The sequence below is a fragment of the Bacillus rossius genome, chromosome 13 (genome assembly GCF_032445375.1).
Source record: "Bacillus rossius redtenbacheri isolate Brsri chromosome 13, Brsri_v3, whole genome shotgun sequence".
In the NCBI taxonomy this organism is placed as follows: domain Eukaryota; kingdom Metazoa; phylum Arthropoda; class Insecta; order Phasmatodea; family Bacillidae; genus Bacillus; species Bacillus rossius.
This window is the reverse complement of record NC_086340.1, coordinates 36,104,970-36,126,501: the sequence shown is the minus strand read 5'-3', so window position 1 is coordinate 36,126,501 and position 21,532 is coordinate 36,104,970. Positions and strand designations below refer to the sequence as shown.

General features: G+C 37.6%; 1 protein-coding gene across 1 annotated transcript in view; it reads left to right on the top strand.

Annotated features, from left to right (window-relative positions):
* LOC134538455 (protein-L-histidine N-pros-methyltransferase) overlaps positions 1 to 7,343 on the top strand; it is a 731,139-nt gene extending 723,796 nt beyond the window's left edge. Inside the window, exon 6 of the mRNA XM_063379780.1 lies at positions 6,082 to 7,343. The gene's annotated coding sequence lies outside the window, so the exon portion shown is untranslated. The remainder of the gene's footprint in view (positions 1 to 6,081) is intronic.
* Positions 7,344 to 21,532: the final 14,189 nt, after the last annotated feature.

Sequence of the window (21,532 nt, the reverse complement as noted above, 5' to 3'; positions counted from 1 at the left end):
CCCCTTGTAGGCTTTCTAGTAAAGGACGATATATAATATGGCTCTCCTGCAAACAAAACATTCAGTAAATATATGATGACATAAATTATTATTGTTCCACGTAGGCATTTCTTGTTTTTGAATGTTACTTGTTTCTATGCAAGTTTGTACGTGCATGCATGTGTATGCCCGTATCTCGTGCTGTACCTACATTCTGGAATTAGACTTGTCATATTAGTGTACAATAAAACTCTCTTACATCATATCCCACACTTACTGATTAGTTTGCGAACAGTGGTAGTGTTTATAGGCAGGATTATAGAATTAACTGAATATGTCACTACCTTTAAAGAGAAATTCATCAACATTTTGAGCGGAACACACAACTATAAAATTGTACTCAAATATTAGAGCCAAAATAGGAAATTTCGTTACTTTTGGAATTTTGATTCTCGACATGTCACAAATATATTTTGTTTTAATCTTTGCAGGACAGTCACCAAATCGTACGCCAAACTTCAGCCACCAATCCAACTGCTGGAAACGGAAGCCGGTGTTTTTCATTGGTCCACGGAAGTGTCTGACACCATCATCATAGAAAACAACATCGTTGAAAACTTAATAAAATGACGTATGAAATGAGCAGTATTCAACAGGAAAGAGAGGTATTTAGAACAAACATTTATCGCTGATTTAGAATTTTTGTAATAAAACGTTTGAACCTATTTGAAGCCAACAACAACCTGCTAGAACCTAGTAAGAGCCATAATATACTCTCATGACATACTTAATGTTCCATCAGTACAACATGGCAGGCAGTCCGAAGAAATAGTTATCAAACAGCTAGAAGACCAGGAAAAAATTAATATAAGTAAAGCTGGTCTTTTTATTGACCAAGAACACCCATTTCTTGCCGCAACATCCGATGTCCTTGTTGGCGAAGGCCGTCTCGTAGAAATTAAGTGTCCTGCTTCGGCATATGGAATGGACATAAATGAAGCCATGCGAGAAGGCAAAATAAAGTATTTGAAATATTCTGAAGAAAGTCCTACTGTCATTTCATTTAAAAAAGATCATGAATATTTCTATCAAGTCCAGAATCAGCTTCACATAACCAGAAGGGATATTTGCTAGTTAGGCATCTGTACTTCGAGCCAAAAGAAATTAAAAGTACCTATTGGAAATTTTCAGAGACGACACATTCTGGAAAGAAAAAATGGAGCCAAAACTCGTTTTATTTTACACACTATGCGTTCTTCCGGAATTAGTTGATCCTAGACACACAAGAAATATGGAAATTCGGGATCCACCGCACATAACAGATGCTATCAGAAGCCATAAGATAAAATGCATGGGAAAACGAAGATAGTCCAAAACAAAACCGAATATTACACCCTGATTACATTAAACGTGAACATTTTTCAAGCTTTTGCAGAACTTTCAAGAAAATGTTGGTCTTGGATAATCATTCAAACTAATTTTTATAGTGACCTGTTTGATTTATCAATCTAAGTCGCCTGCTCACTTAGCTTCATAAACTGTCACCTTTCATACTGGAAATTATTCTTGCTCATTGTTTCCATGAACCTTCATTTTTAGTATGCCAGCACCTACATGTGCATAAGAAAGTATAGGCCGTGTGGTCACGTTCAGTGCCTACCTAGAGAATCATTACCGTAATTATTTTGGACATGTAAAAAAATAAAATGTCTTACCTATAATGTAAGTTTTAAAGCTGAGTTAATCTTTCCAGAATGGTTAAATGCTCAAGTGAGCAATGGTGCTTTAAAATTATAGAAGACATTGCTTGTTTAGCTGAATAAATACTGAGGTGGTCGTAACTGTTACTTAGTTTGAAGGAAATAATTCATTTGGCAGCCAATTGAGAAATTTGTAAAATTTGTAAATGAGAAACAAGAGAATTTCCTAAAAAGAGTGTTCGGTATGCATAAACTTCTTGTCTTGTAAGTCCTAACAAAAAGGAGAAACGAAATAAATTTCGTTAAATAATGTATAATAGCGACCATAAAAATATTTTGCTTCAGTGGTAAGCAAAATTAAATTCTGTGTTTTGTTGTTTTAAAAGTGTGTGTGCATTAAATCAAATATTATAAATGCCTGTCTAGTTAAAAATATAAAGCTTATGTACATTTTTTGTGCGTCACAGGTAAAACCAATTTGTGTGTATTTCTACTAAACTTGTTTAAATAATCTGTTGTCGTTTACTGTATCGGATTTGTAAAATTATTTCTATTTAAGCATTTGTTTCTCTTAAGTACCTCTCTAAAGGCCATCTACATACTTTTAAGATTGTTGGACTTTTCTGCAAACAGTTTTGAAAAAAAATTTGTGATGTAAAAATATTTGTGTTTGAAATGTCTATTATACCGTACAGTTTTTTTTTTTTTAATTTGTCTTTCTTGGAAGTAAATCGTGCGCACGTTGGTTTAATTTATAGTGCTCTTTTTAAATTTCTTTGTCTTTTATAACATAATGAACATTGTCTATTGGTGTGAAACAAAATGTATGAATTACATGTGAAATAAATACATGTTTTTTAATGTGTAATTATGTAACGATTTCTTGTATAGTGCCTTTTTCTACCACGTCCAAATAAAATATATGCTACCTGCATGATAACTCATTGCCATGACACAAGTGAAACAATTATAAAGGAGATTATTCCATCTTATAAAGTCACGAACACTTTTTTTTTTAAATAATACATAAGATGTATGTATTTCGAAACGCTTTTACAACTATCATTGACAGATGCGAGTTATAAAAAATACATAACATCGATTCGGGAAATATATTTAACTTCGGCAAGATTTGTTTGCAGAATAAGGTAAGTTAATGTTTCTTGGAGGATATGTAACGTTTAATATCCACGTGACTTCGAAAATTACGATGTAATGTCACTTTTCCCATTTCATGTAAAAGTTTGTGTTTTTAGCAAAAACAAAGTAATGCATTTTATCTTTTTTTTTTACTTATGAACTACTAAACACGCGTAAAAAATATGCTACCATTACGATAAACATACTTTTCGCGTTATTTGACATTTGAGTTGAATGAAACGTGTGTAGCCACTGTTAGCTCGCGCGGCGCTCCGCTCGTACGGGGAAGGCAGGCAGGCAGGTAGCAATGCTGTCGAGACATCCCGACCCGTACCGCGCCGTCATGAGGAGGGAATGACCACGGAGTGAGGGAGGGTAAACCGAGTCCATCCCCTCCACCGACATCATTTCGCCAGGACGCGCTCCTAGTAGGCCACTCCTCCAAGGCTAAACTCCGCCCAGGCTAGAGGTATTTTGTGCTGCTCGCGCCGGATTCTGAGTAGCCGCTTCCCTATATACCACTCTTAAATTGACGCGGCTGGGTTAGGCCCTACACCGGAAAAGGACCGGGCGCACACGGGGAGTATTTAAAAAAAAGGTTTTGGTTGTGACTATAATTACCAGATGGACGTTCGGTGAAACAAAGAGATGCTGGCTCCCCGTGGGACGTGCGTCCGTCCCGGTCCGCGAGTCGCGCTGTACTGGTGTCTGGCCCTGGCGCGAGGGGAGGGGTGAGCTCCCTGTCGCGCCAGAGTTTCTAAAGTTCCCTTATTCGTAAAAATTATATTAATAATTAAATTTAAGTGGCTCTAAATTCATACAATAAAACTTAATGATTAACTTTATATATATATATATATATATATATATATGTGTGTGTGTGTGTGTGTGTGTGTGTGTGTGTGTGTGTTAGAAATGACATTTAATAAATTTGTATAAAATAAGTTTGAATTATTAGAGTCACACTGGAGACTGTTTGTTGCTTAATAACTACTCCAGTGGCTAATGATAAATGCTAATTTGGGCGGTTTGAGTTACGTCACATATTACACTATTGAATTTAGGCTGAAGGCCGCAAGGGTTGCACTCACAGCTGTTTTAGTCGAAAACTACACGTGAGTGACCCGGGCACTCCTACGTCGCACTTGTGTTGCACGGTGTTATTAATTCAAAGTGGCGGATTCATTAAAGTTTAGTGAATTTACTGTGTACATGACTCGGTTTGTCTTGCCGATTACGTTAAGGGCGTTGATAATACCTAAGTCCCGTGGCGCTCGTCTGACTCGGGTGGGCCATGGCTAGGGTCGCGTTCCGTTAGCGGGGTCGGATACTGGCGGTTGCAGGTCGGGCTTTATGGTGGCCTTCGGTCAGACGACGTCAGCTTTAGGGGAGGAGAGCGCGTTAGCGGCACGCCACTCCAACCATGCGCTAACGGTCGAATGGAAGATGACATACTTAGCGGAGCATGCTGTATGCTAGTTGTAACGGCCGGCAGGGTAGAGGTAGAAATGACGCAGCAGTGATGCTACAGAATTCTCGTAACGTTGCTTGTGTTTGTCTACTCCTCGGTTTACGTAACGACTAACGATTGACGCTACCATTTTTCTTTTATTTAATTTCAAGTATCTACAATTATTTATTCTTGTGGAAAACAGTTTTTGATTTGTGCAACTAACTTTATAAGTATCATTAATTTTTATGTGAATAGTGTGTTTGAAAATGTAATAAAAAAAACGTGTAGACTTAAGAGGTTAGTTTTATAAGTGTAACTTATTTTTTTGGTAAGTGAACACTGTGATTTGAAATGTCAAAATGTGTACTTGTGAGATAGACTTTATAAGTGTAATTTATGTTCTGTTGGAGAGTTTTTTTTTAATTCTTTCATTTTATTCAGCTGTAGATCATGAATAAAAAAATAATAAAAAGGTAGAACCATATAAGAGGTATTATCAAAGGCAACGTGGGAATAAACCGCTAAAAGAGACGTCAAAAAGAGCCAGTGAACGGATGCGAGAGTACAGGACGCGGAAAAATGTGTTTTTTTATTTATTCAGTAAAAAAAATACTAATAATTAATCTCTGTCTTACCTAATAAGCAAGAAGTGGACTCCACACACAAATTTTTTATTTGTATTTTGGTTTTAACCCCCCCCCCCCCCTCCCTTCCTTCTGCAACCAGGGACGTAACTAGAAAGGAGGGGGAGGGGGGCAGACGGGGCTAGTGTCCCGGGCGCCGTATGGTAAAATATGATAAGTAATTAGGATAAAGTTCAAACATTATTCAGGGGTCAAGGGCATGGGGCATGCTGCTATGACACCCCCTTTTTTTTCTGGATCCATTGTTGTTACTTAACGACGTGTCTTCGGCGTACAGGTTAAGTTTATAATTCTTAAGTTTTTTAATCGTAAACTCATCTTTATACCTCTTGTTTGAGTAGTTTCACTTCTGAAACGTGTGGTGACAAAGTATTTTTAACACACCCAATTACACGCCTTCGTGTAACTTGGTAATTTTTTAAGTTGAAAAAATGTATGGGTATAAGTGCGACATAAATGTATCAGTTACATAAAAAAATATATTTAAGCCATCAAACTCTAGAAAAATATTTTAAAAATTGTAGTAAGTATCTATGTCACGTCACATGATAGCTGTCGCTTCGCGACCAGTTCTGATTGTTAAGCCCCTGTCACTATCGAGGCAAGCTGAATGCAAGCACAGTAGGGACACGTGCATTGCGGCGTTACTGCACTGGGAAACGTTAAAATGGTTAATAACATGTGAAGTACTAAAAAAAGCCCAAGTTACATGTTGAAAAGGCGTTGTTCATCGTACAGTATTGCCAAGTATTACGGAATTACAGTAATCATTACTAATTTAGACGTTCGTTATGGAACTACGGAATATTACGTATTTATTACGAAACCAGAGAAACTTAATGAGGTCTCAAAATCAGAGTTTCTTACCATAAATATCGGTAGTGTAGCTCTTGTAATAAGAAGGTAAATCCTTTGTAAAAAACGTAATATAAGGTCTGCAAATCTGTGTAATTTTTAAGTTAATTGGCGGATGGATTATCTCAGTACTTTTTAGAAGTGGTGTTATTTATTTTGTAGAGTTTAGTATCTCCCGTAAACTCTTCATAGTGATTGTTTAGCGAGTGTTTAATTGTATGAGTGCCTGGAGTTGGTAGCACTGCATCGTACATTTCTCGCGACGACTACGCGCCCTTTGTGTTTTCTAATATTGTTATTTCTCTTCCAGACGCTGAGAGCTTGCGACAGGAAGGAGCAAGAAGGACTGAACCAAAAAAGCGGAAAAGAAACCAGAAGCCATTGTTTGCATCACCATTCATCCAGGTTAAAACAGTTGGCCTCGGTGCTGTTGCTAGGCAAAGACATGATTTTTATGTCACATCATTATTATTGAACTCATGCCAAGGAAAGTGAGCTCAGAATAACATTTAAAGTCCTAGCAATTATCATTGAAGGGACTTGCTGCCATCTTGTAAAATAGTCTACTGTTGAATATTTTACTTAAGGAGACCATATTGAGTTATATATAGTGAATTTTTTCTATGGGAAAATGATTGAGACTCACTATTTGCGTGAAATTACTAATTAAGAGGCTGGGTTTAGGTGTAAGACAGTCACATCTGATAGTTTGTTTGGAGTTTTTTTTTTTTTTAACATTTTCTAATCACATCAGAAACAAAGGTTGTCAAAGTATAGAGGCGTTACGAGAATTCTGCACTAGCAATCACCATAGCACAAGGAGGCAGATACAGTGGTGCAACTCCTACAGTGGAAACTGAAACCGTGTATTGCGTGACATGACACCATCTGTTGAGTAGACTCCTAACTACAACAAAATAAACTCAGGCGGGAGGTTCAAGTATAAAGTAAAGACTCAGCTTTATAACGCTAATTTAACTACTTGATGACTAATTACTTAGTATGAGATATTTAAACTGTTAAAAAAAATCACTTAATGCTGTTTTGTAATAAAACAAATTGTTTTCTGTATGAATTAGCATGAGATGCAATATTTCTCATGTGCAAAACCACAAAATATGTGGTTACCAAAATAAAGTGAATTAACTTCCACTAGTTTGTTTTCCTGATAATTGCTGATGAATTACTTCTTACAATCACTGTAGCTATGTTAGTGATATATTATTAAAGCTACTTTCTAGCGGTTTAGCCCAAAACTACTTCGCAAACTAGGTTTCAAGTCTCGGCAATTAGAGTTTCTCCCCCGTGGCACTCACTGCCTCGCACATGGAGGAAATAGTGCACTTTACCATGAGAAGCCTAATATGTACATCAAGTTCTGTCCCTGCCCGAACACGCCCGAATATTCTCCTTCGGCCAACCTCGGGATTTGTTTTATTTTTGGGCAGGAAAAATGAATTCAAATATTAAAAGTGGTCGGTTAGGTTAGCTACATTAAAATAAACAGAGAAATATAAATATATATAAATAAACCCAAGGTTGGCCGAAGGTGAATATTCGGGCGTGTACGGGCAGGGACAGAACTTGATGTACATCTTAGGCTTCCCAAACGCCAGAGCACCAACGAGGAAAATGGCAGAAGCACCAACCCCGGCCTCACTATGTAGTTAACAAACACAAGAAACGCTCCCGGGAACTGGATATTTGTTTATGACTGTGCGGCGCCCTGGTCTCTGATGGAGGCCACGTCACGTGAGCATGACCCATCGAGTAAAAATACAAAATTCTGGGTAGGCTGTATTTAGGGCTACAGCCTCCAGGGGTTTGGTTTATATGCATTTTTATTGCGCTGATTGGGAATTATATTTGAATTGAGCATTTTGCGGCTGACGAAAAAATTGTTACACTAAACCGCGACAAACTCGGCCCATCGTTCACAGCCACTGGCTCAACTGACTCCACGTCAGCATCAGAATCATCAGAGAGCATATCCACATCCACTACCACACAATGTCCTGCATTCCCCGTCGCTTCTCGCGAGGCGGACGGCTGAGGCTCGCTCGAGCGCTAATTTTGTGCCTCTTCTGGGGGCTCGTTTTGCCCCACTGGCTCATTTCTCTCGGCTACTTGTGGCCTCATTCGATACCTACGACACTTCTCTGCATTTTAAATTGCTTTTGTTCGGGCTATTTCGATTGTTTTCTTTCTTTTCTCCAACACAACCTGTTTTTACTTAAGCATCTTGCGTTTAATGGCTCCGAAACCAAAGTTACTATCTTTATAGTTATTCCAAACAACTAGCACCGCTCAGTGTTCACTCACGAGCAACTAAAGTTCAAATCACACAAATCGGTCCATTACTTTCGGGCTTACAGCTCCCGCCGACTTCAGTTCGACGCCCCTTACCAACCAACGCTCATTACGTCATCACTGTAAATGTTAACAGGGTAGGTCATAAATTAAGACCACGAGCAAAGTCTGCTATACTTCAACTCTGCAGCTTTAATAGTTGACGAGTTTTAAGCGGTGTCGAATCCTCAGCCGAAGTGGCACCCAACCCGATTTAAAGACATTCGTAATCCTGCCGGAAATTCATGTCAAAAAGTGACTGTTTTCCGTTTTAAGTTGGATTTACGATTGAAAAACTTAAATTATTAACCGGTACGCAGATAAGCACACGGTAAAGTAAAGGTTGCGTCTGACTGATATGTTCGACCATGCTGTCTGAAGAATTTTCTGTAGCAACGTGCCACATTCACTAGTCTTCTGATCTCAGACGCATCTGGTAAACTTGATCATACGTAGAGAGAACAGTAAATTGCTATAGATATTTGTATCTTTTATTCACTTTAGAGCTTTATACAAAAGAGAGATTAATGTAAATATAAATTAATGGAATTTAGATACATTTTTTTTTAAATTAACTAAGAGTTTAATATGCATTTGGACCAAACTTGTTATTTTAATGCCTACACACATTTGCCATTTTATTTACTTGTTCGGGTACATCGTTTTCCATTTCAAAGTAACTCAACGGAAAACAAATTAAACAAAATGGTGCCTGAGACAAAATTGTATAGACAGCCTACCTACAATTAAAACGTTTGTTCGGAAATAGTTGTTTTCATACTGTTTTACAGTTTGTTTATACTCATCATGCTTCTCACTGGCGAATATTTTTCTTGACGTCAGTTTCTGATGGTGCTGACTGATCTGATTGTCCTTGTAAGTTCAAGCTCGCCAGCTCTGGTCGGACAGAGCCGCTCCGTGCGACTGTTCCAGCAGCACCTGACGTCGCATGTCACGTGAACCAGTCAAATGCCATGTCCGCATCAGTACTGTCAGCTCCCGACGCATCAGTCTGTCACCATTATCTTTGAAAGATTTGTGCAATGGGAGTGCATGACTTGATGTAAGCTTTTGGACATACGCCATTGCTAAGCACATGTATGTCTGTAGAAGAAAACTACAAAAAAAAACCCAAAAGACAAAAACAAAAACACAAATTAAGCAAAAAATGGTTGTTGTCAACAGGATATAAACACCACATAAAATTCCATAACAGGAATATGGTCAATAAACAAAGAAAAATAAAGAAAAAAATTCCTTTGTTTGTTGTCCATAGATTTGTTTTTCTTTGTTTGTTGACCATATTCCTGTTATGGAATATTATGTGGTGTTTATATCCTGTTGATAACAGCAATTTTTTGCTTAATTTGTGTTTTTGTTTTTGTCTTTTGGGTTTTTTTTGTAGTTTTCTTCTACAGACATACATGTGCTTAGCAATGGCGTATGTCCAAAAGCTTACATCAAGTCAGTCACCACTGCGTGAATGTGACAGGCCCTTCATTCTGCCAACTTCCAATTTATGATTGACTTAGTGGTCGTAAATTCCAGCCAATGAAAACAGGTGAGAATGCAACCAAGCTATTTATTTTTTATTTGTAGGTATTTTCTGCATTTTTAAGTGCCTTTTGCTTATGAATCATTGCCGATGTATCCATGGTGTGATTAGTTATGAACCAGACATTATGCTACATTGCAACTTTAAAGCTTGTAACCTAGAATTCATATACAACTTAGAACCAAAATATTTTTAACTTTAAATACTTTTTCATGTAATGCCCTATTCCATCTATTCCAATCTATTCTAATCATCTATTCCAAACCAACATAAAATGGCTGTAGATTTCAGAAATATATTCATTAATTGTAAATACAAATTTATAGACTCTTATAATAGCACAAATTAACCAGAATCATATCAGAATAAAATATTTCCTAAATCATAAAACAATATAGCCCAGGCAAATTAGACATATGCTTCCCGAAAAATCGTCCAAAGCTGGAAAGTGTTATAATATCTTTTCGGGGTCCCAAATAAGAGTCCTGTGAGTTTGCGACGGATTCTGACTTCTGCTTAAGTTTTGGGAGTCAAAAAACCGCGGAATTTTCGCACTTTGTTTCGTTTTTCGCTTATATCCTAAACGACGCATCCTACAGAAAATTCTATTTAAAGCTTTTTTAAATGAAATTAAATTATGCTTCGAATGGTGTTTAGTTCGTCAAAATCGGCCTAGCCATTTAGCCGCAATCGATTTTCAAAGTTGGGCCATTTTTACCAACTTGGGTAAAAAGTTGATTCTTTGTTTAGTTTTTCGTTTACCACTCCTAAACGACGCACCCTGAAAAATATTTTACTCTTAGATTTGGTTAAGAGCATTAAATTCTACGTCGAATGGTTTTTACTCCGTCAAAATCGGCCTAGCCATTTAGCCGCAATCGATTTTCCGCCAACGCTGCTGTTTTGTCACTTTGGACCATCCACTCTGGTTAAAAGCAAGGAAAATTCTTGCTTCTGTCGGCCCAAATAGCGAGTTGAGTTATGTTGCCGTGCGGCTTGGGAGTTTTCATTTGCTCATGACCTACATGGGCAAAATTGGCTTCATTATGGACGGCAGCGGCCTCCAAGATTTCTGGAGTTTTGCTTCGCGATGGCATCCAGAAAACAATGATGTCAGGCCACTACTATTCCAGAGCTGTACGAGCTCATATATTGGCCCAGCTCGCTTTGGCCAAAATAATTCTACAGACGATGTCCACATCTCAAGAAACAAAGCTGACAGACGAAGAGACTGATGCACTATCGTATCTCATAAAGGATTTTACATCAGAAATAATTGACATTAACAACCCAAATGTTGACAGTCTTATGGAAAAGTTCAAAAGACAATTGGAAATCTTAGAGGAACGAGGAAGCACAGCACAGCTGTGAGTGCAGTATTTCAGGATGGTGTCAGTCCTCAAGCGATTTATCGAGGCTGAAAGAACTGGGAATTGGATGTTACACCTGCAGAGCATAAGAAACATGATTCCATATTTCCACGCCAGCGGACACTTCAACTACGCAAAAGATAGTCAACTCTACCTGCAGGATATGGAGGAGCTCAATAAAAAACTGACCCATGCTGAATATCTACAGTTCGTTGTACAAGGTTACTTCACAATAAGGCGTAGAGAAAAGCATTGGTCCGGAATATGGTCAGATATGACTATCGAGCAAGTGCTCATGGGAGCAATATCTTCTTGTGGAGGGCTATCCCGTGGGCGGGGAATCAGCGATGGGACTCTAGCCTGGTGGATCGCTGGCATGCCCACTGCAGTGGATGTTTTTCATCAAATTGAGAGTACTGTGAGGTCTCCTTCTCAACATCCGATCAGCATGTTGACACGACAAACTCCAGAATACGGAGAGACAACAGCGATTTGCAGAAATTCAGCGAATGGTTTCAGTGCCATGACCCATTCCCTAAAATGAGTTCCCTCATGTCCATCAGCACAGGAGTTATAGCAGATGACAGCATCAACTGCCACAAAGCTTTTGAAAAGGGCACAGCCAGTATGAAAACCATTGAAGGGAAAAACTTCAAAGAACTTCAACTTAGCAGAAAAAATCTAGTGGTGTCTCTACGAGCAGTGAAGGCTACAGCAAAGATCAACGGAGAATCAGCCCCTATCAGTCCGGACACGATTTTCCGCCGCATTCCATTTCACATGAAATCACAGCTTCAGCTTGAATCGTACTTTGGATTCGAATTGGCCTCGTACCCACTCCCACTGTTTTATGATGACGACATGATGCGGAAGAGTAGAAAATCTGAACTGTACAAGCTGTTCACTCCAATCAAAGTTGATTTCACTGTGAATGCAGACTACGTAGTGGATGGTGGTTTCCTCCTGCACAGAGTTGTGTGGAACAGCGGAGAACAGTTTTCCAATATCATTCACAAGTACGTAAATTACGTGAAATCCAACTACAAGTCTGACAGTATCAACATAGTTTTCGATGGATACCCAGAGGATGTGGCCGAGAAGAGTATAAAGTCTGCTGAAAGAGCGCGAAGAGACCATGCTATGTCATCTTCGTCGGTTATATTCCAGGAAGATACCAAGGCCACAATGCCGAAAGATCGTTTCTTGTTGAATGATCACAACAAGAAACGTCTCATATCGATGCTGACAAACAAACTGATGGACGAGGGCATTCACGTGAAACAAGCCTTGGAAGATGCAGATTCTTTGATTGTGAGCACAGCAATGGAGAGGTCTAGAGAGGGAGGCAATGTTTTCATAGTGGGAGAGGACACCGATCTGTTGGTCCTGCTCTTTCATGTTGCTGTCTTTGAAGAGCCCATCTCCAACGTGTTCCTCATTAAACCCGGGAAGCAGAACCAGGAAACTGTCGTTTACAGTCCGAGCAATTGCCGGCTGCCTCAAAACATGAGGAAGCATGCCCTGTTTCTCCATGCCTTCACGAGGTGCGACACCACATCCTCATTTTTTCTGCCAGGGGAAAATTCAAGAAATTCATGGCAGACCAAAACCTCCTTCATCAGGCCTCTATTTTTCTTGACCCGATCGCAACTCCTGATCAAGTTGCAGAGGCAGGCGTTCACTTCATAAAAACCTTGTACACGGGTGGCAGCAGAAAGTCCCTCAATCAAGTGAGGTTTGACCTCTTCCAGAGGTTGCTTTCAAAAAAGAATTTCGACTTGGCGTCCTTGCCTCCTACAGAAGCGGCTGCTCACCAGCACTCCTTCAGAGTTTATTTACAGGTGCAGGTATGGAGGAGTAATGTACTAGATCCAGAGAGATGGGGATGGAAAATAACCACCAATGGGTTAACTCCCATCACAACGACTGATCCACCGGCCCCACAAGAACTTCTCAACTCCATATCGTGCACATGTAACAAAGGGTGCAAAGCAGCTTGCTCCTGTAGAAAGGCAGGGATAAAATGCACCACCATGTGCATAATCTGCAAAGGGCACGCATGCCTCAATTCCATCTCTGAAGACAAGGATGTTATACTGGATGCCACCCAGTGTGACGAGGAGATTGATATCATCGAAGGAGAGCAAGAAATGAATCCTCATTCTCAAGATTCCGAGGATGAGGAGCTAGATGACGTGATCGGCGAAGAGCGACCGTCTTCTCCTAAACGGCGAAAGAAATCGTCAACATGAGTACCTTGTACATCTTTCATATTATGATCTTTCATGTACACAACTAATACATTTTCATGTACACAACTAATACCGTTATCGTTTACATGTATACATATTTTGTTACCATCAATAAAACATTATTCATTATAATGCCTTCTTATATTTTGAAACCACATAACCTCATTTTGGAGTGTCCAGGTGCGCATCCAGTAGGAGGGGAGGCATGAATCCTATAATTTCTGAAACCCCAGAACAATTAATATTTAATATTTTATTAAAAATAAGGATTATACTTGAAATTCCAAAGGGGGGCTGCCCCCCTTCTCTTCACTCTTGAATCCGCCCCTGGATGATTGTCATTGAATAAAACATCATCAAATGATTCATATGATCCATTCAAAGGGCATAATCAACTTTTTAGCCTAGTTGGTAAAATATAGCCCCACTTCAGAAATCGATTGCGGCTAAACAGCTGGGCAGATTTTGACGGAGTAAAAACCATTCGACGCAGAATGTACTACTCTTACAAAAATAAAGAGTAAAGTTTTTTTCAGGATGCGTCGTTTAGGAGTTGTAAATGAAAAACTAAACAAAGAATCAACTTTTTAGCCAAGTTCGTAAAAATGGCCCAACTTTGAAAATCGATTGCGGCTAAATGACTCAGCCGATTTTGACGTACCAAACACCATTCGAAGCAGAATGTAATCTGTTTTAAAAAAGCTTCAAATAAAATTTTCTGTAGGATGCGTCTTTTAGGAGTTATAAGCGAAACTATACAAAGTGCGAAAATTCCGCGGTTTTTTGACTCCCAAAACTTAAGCAGGAGTCAGAATCCGTCGCAAACTCACAGGACTCTTATTTGGGACCCCCAAAAGGTATTAAAACACTTTCCAGCTTTGGACGATTTTTCGGGAAGCACGGCCTTTTTTTGGTCTAATTTGCCTGGACTAATATGATTCTGATAAGATATATTTTTTTAAATATTTCATGTAATTTTTTTTAAGAAGATATATTATCGTTTCTTGACATGATGCTAATAATCCAGTATTTTCTACTCCTTTCGTACTATTTCCCCCAAGTAAATATAATTCGCACTGTGCTCTGATTAGTGCTTCCCATAATTCTTAAGAAAAAAATGTAAAATATAACCATCTCTGTTAATTCTTAAGTCAACATAAGATTTTGCACACGACTCACCAAAACTTCTACATGACACTCATAAACCATTCTACTAGTAGGCCTATACATCTTAAGTAGTGTACACAACTAATTCTTAATTTTCAGTCGTAAACCCACCTTTAGACATTATTCCGCTAACCGGGGCAAAGGGAAAGAAATATTCTCATGAAATAATCTTTATTCACCAAAGTTAATATTCCATTGAAATGAATCCAGCCGTACTCTAGCGGATATCTTGATTGATCATTTTTCTTATGTCAGAGGCAGGTGGGAGTCTTGCACTCACAAGGGTGATTTAAGGTTGTAGTACAGGGGGCGTGTACACCTCCTTGCAAAAATTTAAAAAAAAAAATCAAAATTTGTGTTAACTCCAAATTAACAAGCAATAACGGTGGTGTAACAATTTTAATCTATTAAAAAATGAAAAATTTTTATTGAAGAATGAAATTGACAGAAATGCAGTGAAGTAAATTGGTAAATTTTAAAGGAACCGTCAAAAAAAAAAAAGATAATGTAATTTGGACTGGATAGGTCATTTGGTTAATAGTATTTTTATCTGCACAATAAATGTTGGGAAGGAAATGGCTACAGTAAAAATTTTGTACCACTTCGTTGAATGGCTGTTGTGTACATCTTCCCCTCCTTCACCGCACTCTTTCTATTTCTACCTCTCCCTGGCGTCTCTTTCACTATCTCACTCCCTCTACTCCTTCCTTTCTCCGTCATTGCCTGTGGAAACGGCACAGCCTCAAATGCACTTTTTCAATCAAATTATTTTGTAGTCCCTTGGAAACTATGAAACTGTAGTTTCACTGCAATGCTTGTTGTAACAAGTTGAGTACGCGGTAGGACAGCAGACAGTACCTACAGAAAATTGCATAATTGATTTTTGTTTCCATTTTATCTTTCAAACCAGAGAAGTTATCATTTAATGCATGTTTTGACGTGACAACGTCTAATAAATCGATGAACGCCGGGTGCACGCACGAAAAAGTGTCCCACTACGGATATGTCCTGTTTGCTCATTGTACGCATGCGTGGCATCTCTCTTCATGCTCATTGTACGCATGCGTGGCATCTCTCTTCCACTCGATTGGAACAACCATCGATTTGACTTTTCAATCATATTTTCGTCGTTTGAATTATTAATATTATGTAATATAACGATCATCCACCGATTTTCAGCACAATAGGTACGGTTATTTAAAAGTAATGTTGAATATTCAAATACGTTTTGAACCAACAATGGTGTTTTACAGTTACACATAATAATTCAAATTACATCCGGGATCTTTTGCACAATGTTTTAAAAAATATTATAACACATTATAAATAAGTTTGGTGTATTTGGGATGTGTATTTGTTATAAAATCATGTTATAAAAACTAAATAATATTTTTTCCCCTACCTTAAACAAAAATTTTATAAATATGTAGGTATATAACATCTGAAACTATTATTTTTCAAGTATGGCCTCATAGCCGAGCGGTCAGTGTGGCTTACTTCCAATCTATAGGTTGTTGGTTTGAATCTCGGCTGGTGTGAACTTTTTTTTTTGGTCTTGTAAAAAGAAATACTTCGCACGCAACATTTCAAAAGTATGAAATATATTTGAATTAATGAATGCAAATAAAAGTAAATTTATTAATTAAATTGCAAGATTTAATTTCACTCCTTCTTTGTATCCATACAAAATAGTGATAATTCAATAAAAATTATTCAATTTTATTCATAAAAGTATGCAGAGGTAGATTTTATCATACAAAAGATAGAAAAATTTAAAAAAATTTCTTCCTCAAAGAATATATTTTTAATGCCTAACTGGTTTGGTTGCATAAACCTATTTCGGCTCAGTCTCAGGCCGAATATGATATTTCCTTTTCTTCTGGATCAATAATTTCATCAATGTTTTGTTATGACGTTGTCACGTTAAACTATCGTCCGTAAACCGACTTTACAGACAACCAATTTTTTATATTCAAGTAGAATCTCATACACTGGTAAAATAACTGTTTAATAAAATAAGTGCTTATGCTTGAGATGAGGCCTGCACCACTTGGGAGTTTTTGTTATCACTTTAGTTGTTCTTAGCTTAGAATGGCTAGTGAGTGGCAGTAATCAAAATTAATCTTTTTCCTGACTTTGTCATGTCTTTTCACAGATGTATTTCACTTACAGAAACATCGCCAGAGTAATTTCTTCAATTAAATTGGATAATTAAAGTAGAATAATCATGTGTTATCCCAAAAGAAATTTGTACCAGTCTTCCACCTCTGTAAATTGATGAACCTTCCAACTGAAGTGAAAACCATAATATGTGAAACACTGCAAGCAATGATGACGTAGTCTTAGCAAAGAAGATGTATTTTTTATGTAAATTGTAGCATAAAATTTGTACTGATGTTTGTTAGTTAATTTAATACTTAAGATTACTAAAATATGTCAAAGATGAATTCGTAGTGTTTGATTAATACTATCTGTGTTGCTATATTACTCCATATGTTACTTGAGATACTTAAGTTTAAATTAGCTATAAATAATAATGTATCTCTATATACACCTAATATTGTAAGAGTTTGAAGAAGAAAAAAAAACCCTGGCATACTGAATATTTGTTAACATATATTGTACAGTATGTCCATAAAAGAATGTTCTAGTAATAAATTTTAATATTTTCAACAGTAAGCATTCTTGAGTTTTCGTTCGAGGTCACAATTAAAGAGTAACTCAAACCGTAGTAGGCTACTGTTTTGTTGTTTTCTCGCTTGCAGCGCCACCTACGCAAGATGGCGACTCCTGAGCGTAAATCGTTTTTTGTATTCTGCAATTTTCTAAGAGTGAATCTGTAATTTCAGTTCAACATGCATTTCGTTTGTACAAGAGTGGTTGAACGTCGAAGTCCCAGAACGTTGGATTGGTTGTAATGGTCGAGATGACAAGAGTTTGTTTTCGCTGGCCTCTATGTTCACCTGACATAAAGTAATGCAATTTTTTCCTTTAGAGCTTTATAAAATATTGAACCTAGGTTCCACCGCTAACTAATGATTTGTCAGAGTTGAGAGACAGAATTGAAGAGGTTATTGATTCCATTACTCCAGACATGTTAACCAAAGTGTGGAAAGAATTGGACTTTATGTTGGATTTGTGACGTATATAACTAATGGTGCACGTATTGAACATTTGTAAGAAAATCTAGGTTAGTTTACCTTCAATTTGATGCATGATTTGTTGTAAATAGTCTAAATTAAACTGTTATAATATACTATTGAAACTGGGACTTTCTTTTATGGACACCTTGTACTATAATGATTAGCACTTGCAAATAGCCTGGCTCGCTGAAATGGTCACTGGCATGTTGGCTTGACATCAGGTGGTTGTACGACACACACTCTGAACCCAGTGACGGCCCTGGACTATTTACTTTTTTAGACCCTCTCCTAGAAAACATTTACTCTTTCAAACAAACTTCGGAACTCAAATTTTGATGATGCTTTTGCTAATTTATCGTAAGAAATTTTAATATTCTTTCTTGATAAATCATTATCAGGTCAGTTTTATAATTGCTTACAATAAAATTCCTGTGAAATCACATAATTATCGTTGGCAATAAAATATTTGAAAGTTTTTCTGGTATGAAATCAGGAATTTCAATCAATATTATTCAGTACTTTGATTTGCATGGTAATAAAATCTTATCGGACCGCCAGACAGTCACAAACTCCATGGTGTTACTGTGTCAAAAAAAATTTAAAAAATTAGTTCTCAAAAAACAATCAACTGTCAGTGTTGAAATGCAAGTATTCTCGTCTCATATCCAAATTACGATGTTACAGTACAAAATAATGAACGCGGCAACGGACAAACATCGCAGATGGAGTGCCAGTCCACTGCCTTGCACGTGAAAGTTACGCAACCTTTAGCGCTCCAGTGCTTCTAGCGCTTTATCGCATGACATTCCTAGCCAGACGGGCCGGTCCGTGCCGAATACCTGTCTGCTGCGCAGGGTGTGGGTGTGTGCAATTATCTGCAACTTTTATTTTTATTTTCGCTGAGCTTGTGACCATCTGTCAATTGAGCCTCCATTTCCTGTTCTTAGTTTCAAGGTCAGTATTAGAAACCTGCCAAATTTGCATTATCATCTGGCAACAGTCTAGAATGCAAATGTTTGTGGACCAGTGCTGGATTACAAGATGTACTGAACTACAGGATGCCGGATTAAAGAGCAGTCCACATCTGTTGCTGTCAGATTAGTGGTTGTGTTTCTGATTGTAAACATTACCGCCATCTCGTGTTTTTGTTACCGCCACAATGTCCGGAGGACCTTGAACACTCACGACCCGAAAAATGCCTGTAACTCACGGAGTGCCGATGAACTGTAGGTGGATACATTGCAGTGAGCACTCGCTCACGTCAGGCGCAGAGCCAGTTCGAATTTCTCTTCCGAATCACAACACCTACACGGCGAAATTACCTGTGCATTATATCCTGCGTGATTTTTACGTGCATGGCAGTGGCCTGCTCCCTGATGATGGCGACTGCAATGTCGACCGAAACGTCGGTGAATTATTCGCCAAGGACACGGCTACAACCCAGAAGCCAAGCTACTTCAGACAATGGCCGTGAAAGCCTGCGAACATTATTTACTGGTACTTTGTTATATTTGTCCGTTGCTGCGGTCAAGATTATGTACTTTTAACAATGATAATTTTGGATACGAGATATGAGATATGAGAATACTAGCATTTCAACACTTACAGTTTATTTAACGTTCTTTGAAAACAGATACTGCTGAAAAATTCGGTTATCTGACACGCCCTGAAGGACTAAAAGCCAATGAGAAGCACCCAGGGAAAAATGTGACCGAATCGCTTGCGACCCGGGGAGGTGGAATGTGGCGGCAGCCAATGAACACATGACGACTTGATCACGCACACATTTGTGGATGCCAGCCTCGGCACCAGAAAATGACTCAAATTTTGCAGGTCTGTAGTCGCTGTAGGTGGACGAGGGGTGAAGCAAGTTAAGTATAGGTATTATCCGTCATGTTTTACCCCGCCGGGGTGGAGGGGGGGGGTGGTTAAACCCCGACTGCTTTGATGGGACGAAAGTGATGGCAGCGCAAGCGTTGAAGAACTGTAAGAAGCCCTCCGTTCACAATGTGGAGTCCGAGCCAAGTTCTACAATCATGCATCCACACAAAGTGTAAATCAGTATAACACATCATGCAAGTATGTAATTAGACCTGTGTGAATATAGATTTCTTTTCAGTTTGAATCAAATTTGAACATAAATATCAAAATATTTGTGGACTAATGTTGAATGCAAATAGTGTGTAAGAGAATAATAATTTAATTCTTTATTTTTTGTGTAACATTTTTAAAATAGGTCAGTTGTCATTTTTTTAACCTATACTTACACATGGTTTTGTGCACTGGCAATAGATATATCATATTAATAGTTATAAATACTAAAAAAAAGTATTCTAATTTTTATGGATATTTTTGCAGTGGTCATGAATGGCTTATTGTTTGCTTGATTTCAGATTAACAAAAAAATTTAGGTTGCAAATGGTTTTGCCATCTTAAATTTAGCCATTCTTGTTTACTGTTCATACATTGAAGATTTTGCTAATTATATCAATACTTAAATATATTATACAACAAATACCTACTCTTAACCTCAATGTTGATATGTAGTTACATGATTTGATAAGAAACTGCTTTACTAAACTTAAAATACTATCATATATCTGTTATTTTGAAGTGTAAATATTTGAAATTTAAAAATTCACATGGACAATAGACAGGTGATAATTTAATTGTAAGAGTGCATTATTACCCAAATATATTTTCATTTGAAAATCAAAAATTTATGGCAAGTATGTACTTTTATTTTTAATTGTTGCACAGTTTACAAGCTAACTTAAAATGATGTTGAGATATTCTTTTATAAATAATTTACTGTTACAATAAAGTTAAAAGTGACCAAAAAAATCTTTTTGAATTTTTTTTTATTTTGTTAAATTGAGACATGCAGAGAGATAATACAGCATGATAGCAGTAGTACTTAATAATCTCACAAGAAGATTTTCTTAGGTTTTGAGATGATATTTTGTTGAAATCACACACTGACCTTGACAAGCAAATGCATTAATTGTACAGTCTGTGAAGCCAAAATGAATACCAAATAATTATAACTGTGGATCAATTATTGTTCCAGCCAAATTATACCTTTATTTTTTAAATTAAAGTGTTTTTTATTTTAAATGAACAATAAATGTTTTTTTTTTTTAGGTCTTTCAACATATTTTCAGGCAGAACTACTTCGTAATACCTCATCAGACCCTTCCCAAGACTTAAATATTTTTTTAATGCTACAAAATGTGTGTTTATTTGCAATTTTTAAAACATTCTTGGAATTTGTTTGCATCAGAAACATTATGCTTAACACATCACCGAACTGACCTGAAGAACCAGGTATGCAATGTACTTGAGCACGGTGTGCAGGTTGATTTTGACAAGATGCAATGCTATTTATATTCGCCATGTTGGTTGGTTGGCGCGGCGTGGCATTCACTAGCCAGCAGGTCTCTGTGGAGGACTGCTGAAGGCAGGTTGCTGACTGCAAGCTAGCTTGTTGCACGAGTGTATTGATTGGACTAAATAGTATTGTATCCTACGCACATCTAACTTTGAAGAACGCTGTGTTACCTTATGTTTAACTTTTGATGATTATGGTTGTCTCACTTCAGCAATTGTTCAAAGCTTCAACTGTCCAAGTACTACGTTCATGCGACATTGCATTTTGAAGGCGACTGCGAAAATTCATCTCCAGTAGTTACTTAAAATTTATTTTTAAGTCTTTTGTATTTATGAATTGTACTTGTATCTATCTCACTACAATTATTGTGCCTAAAATAAATACTGAACATGACACAGAATCTTAACTTTATTTTTGACGTGACGTCTAATAAATCTATGAACGCCGGCTGCACGCACGAAAAAGGATGACTCATTGTCCCGTTACGCACATTGTACGCTAACGCCGCATCTATCTCTCTTCCACTCGATTAGA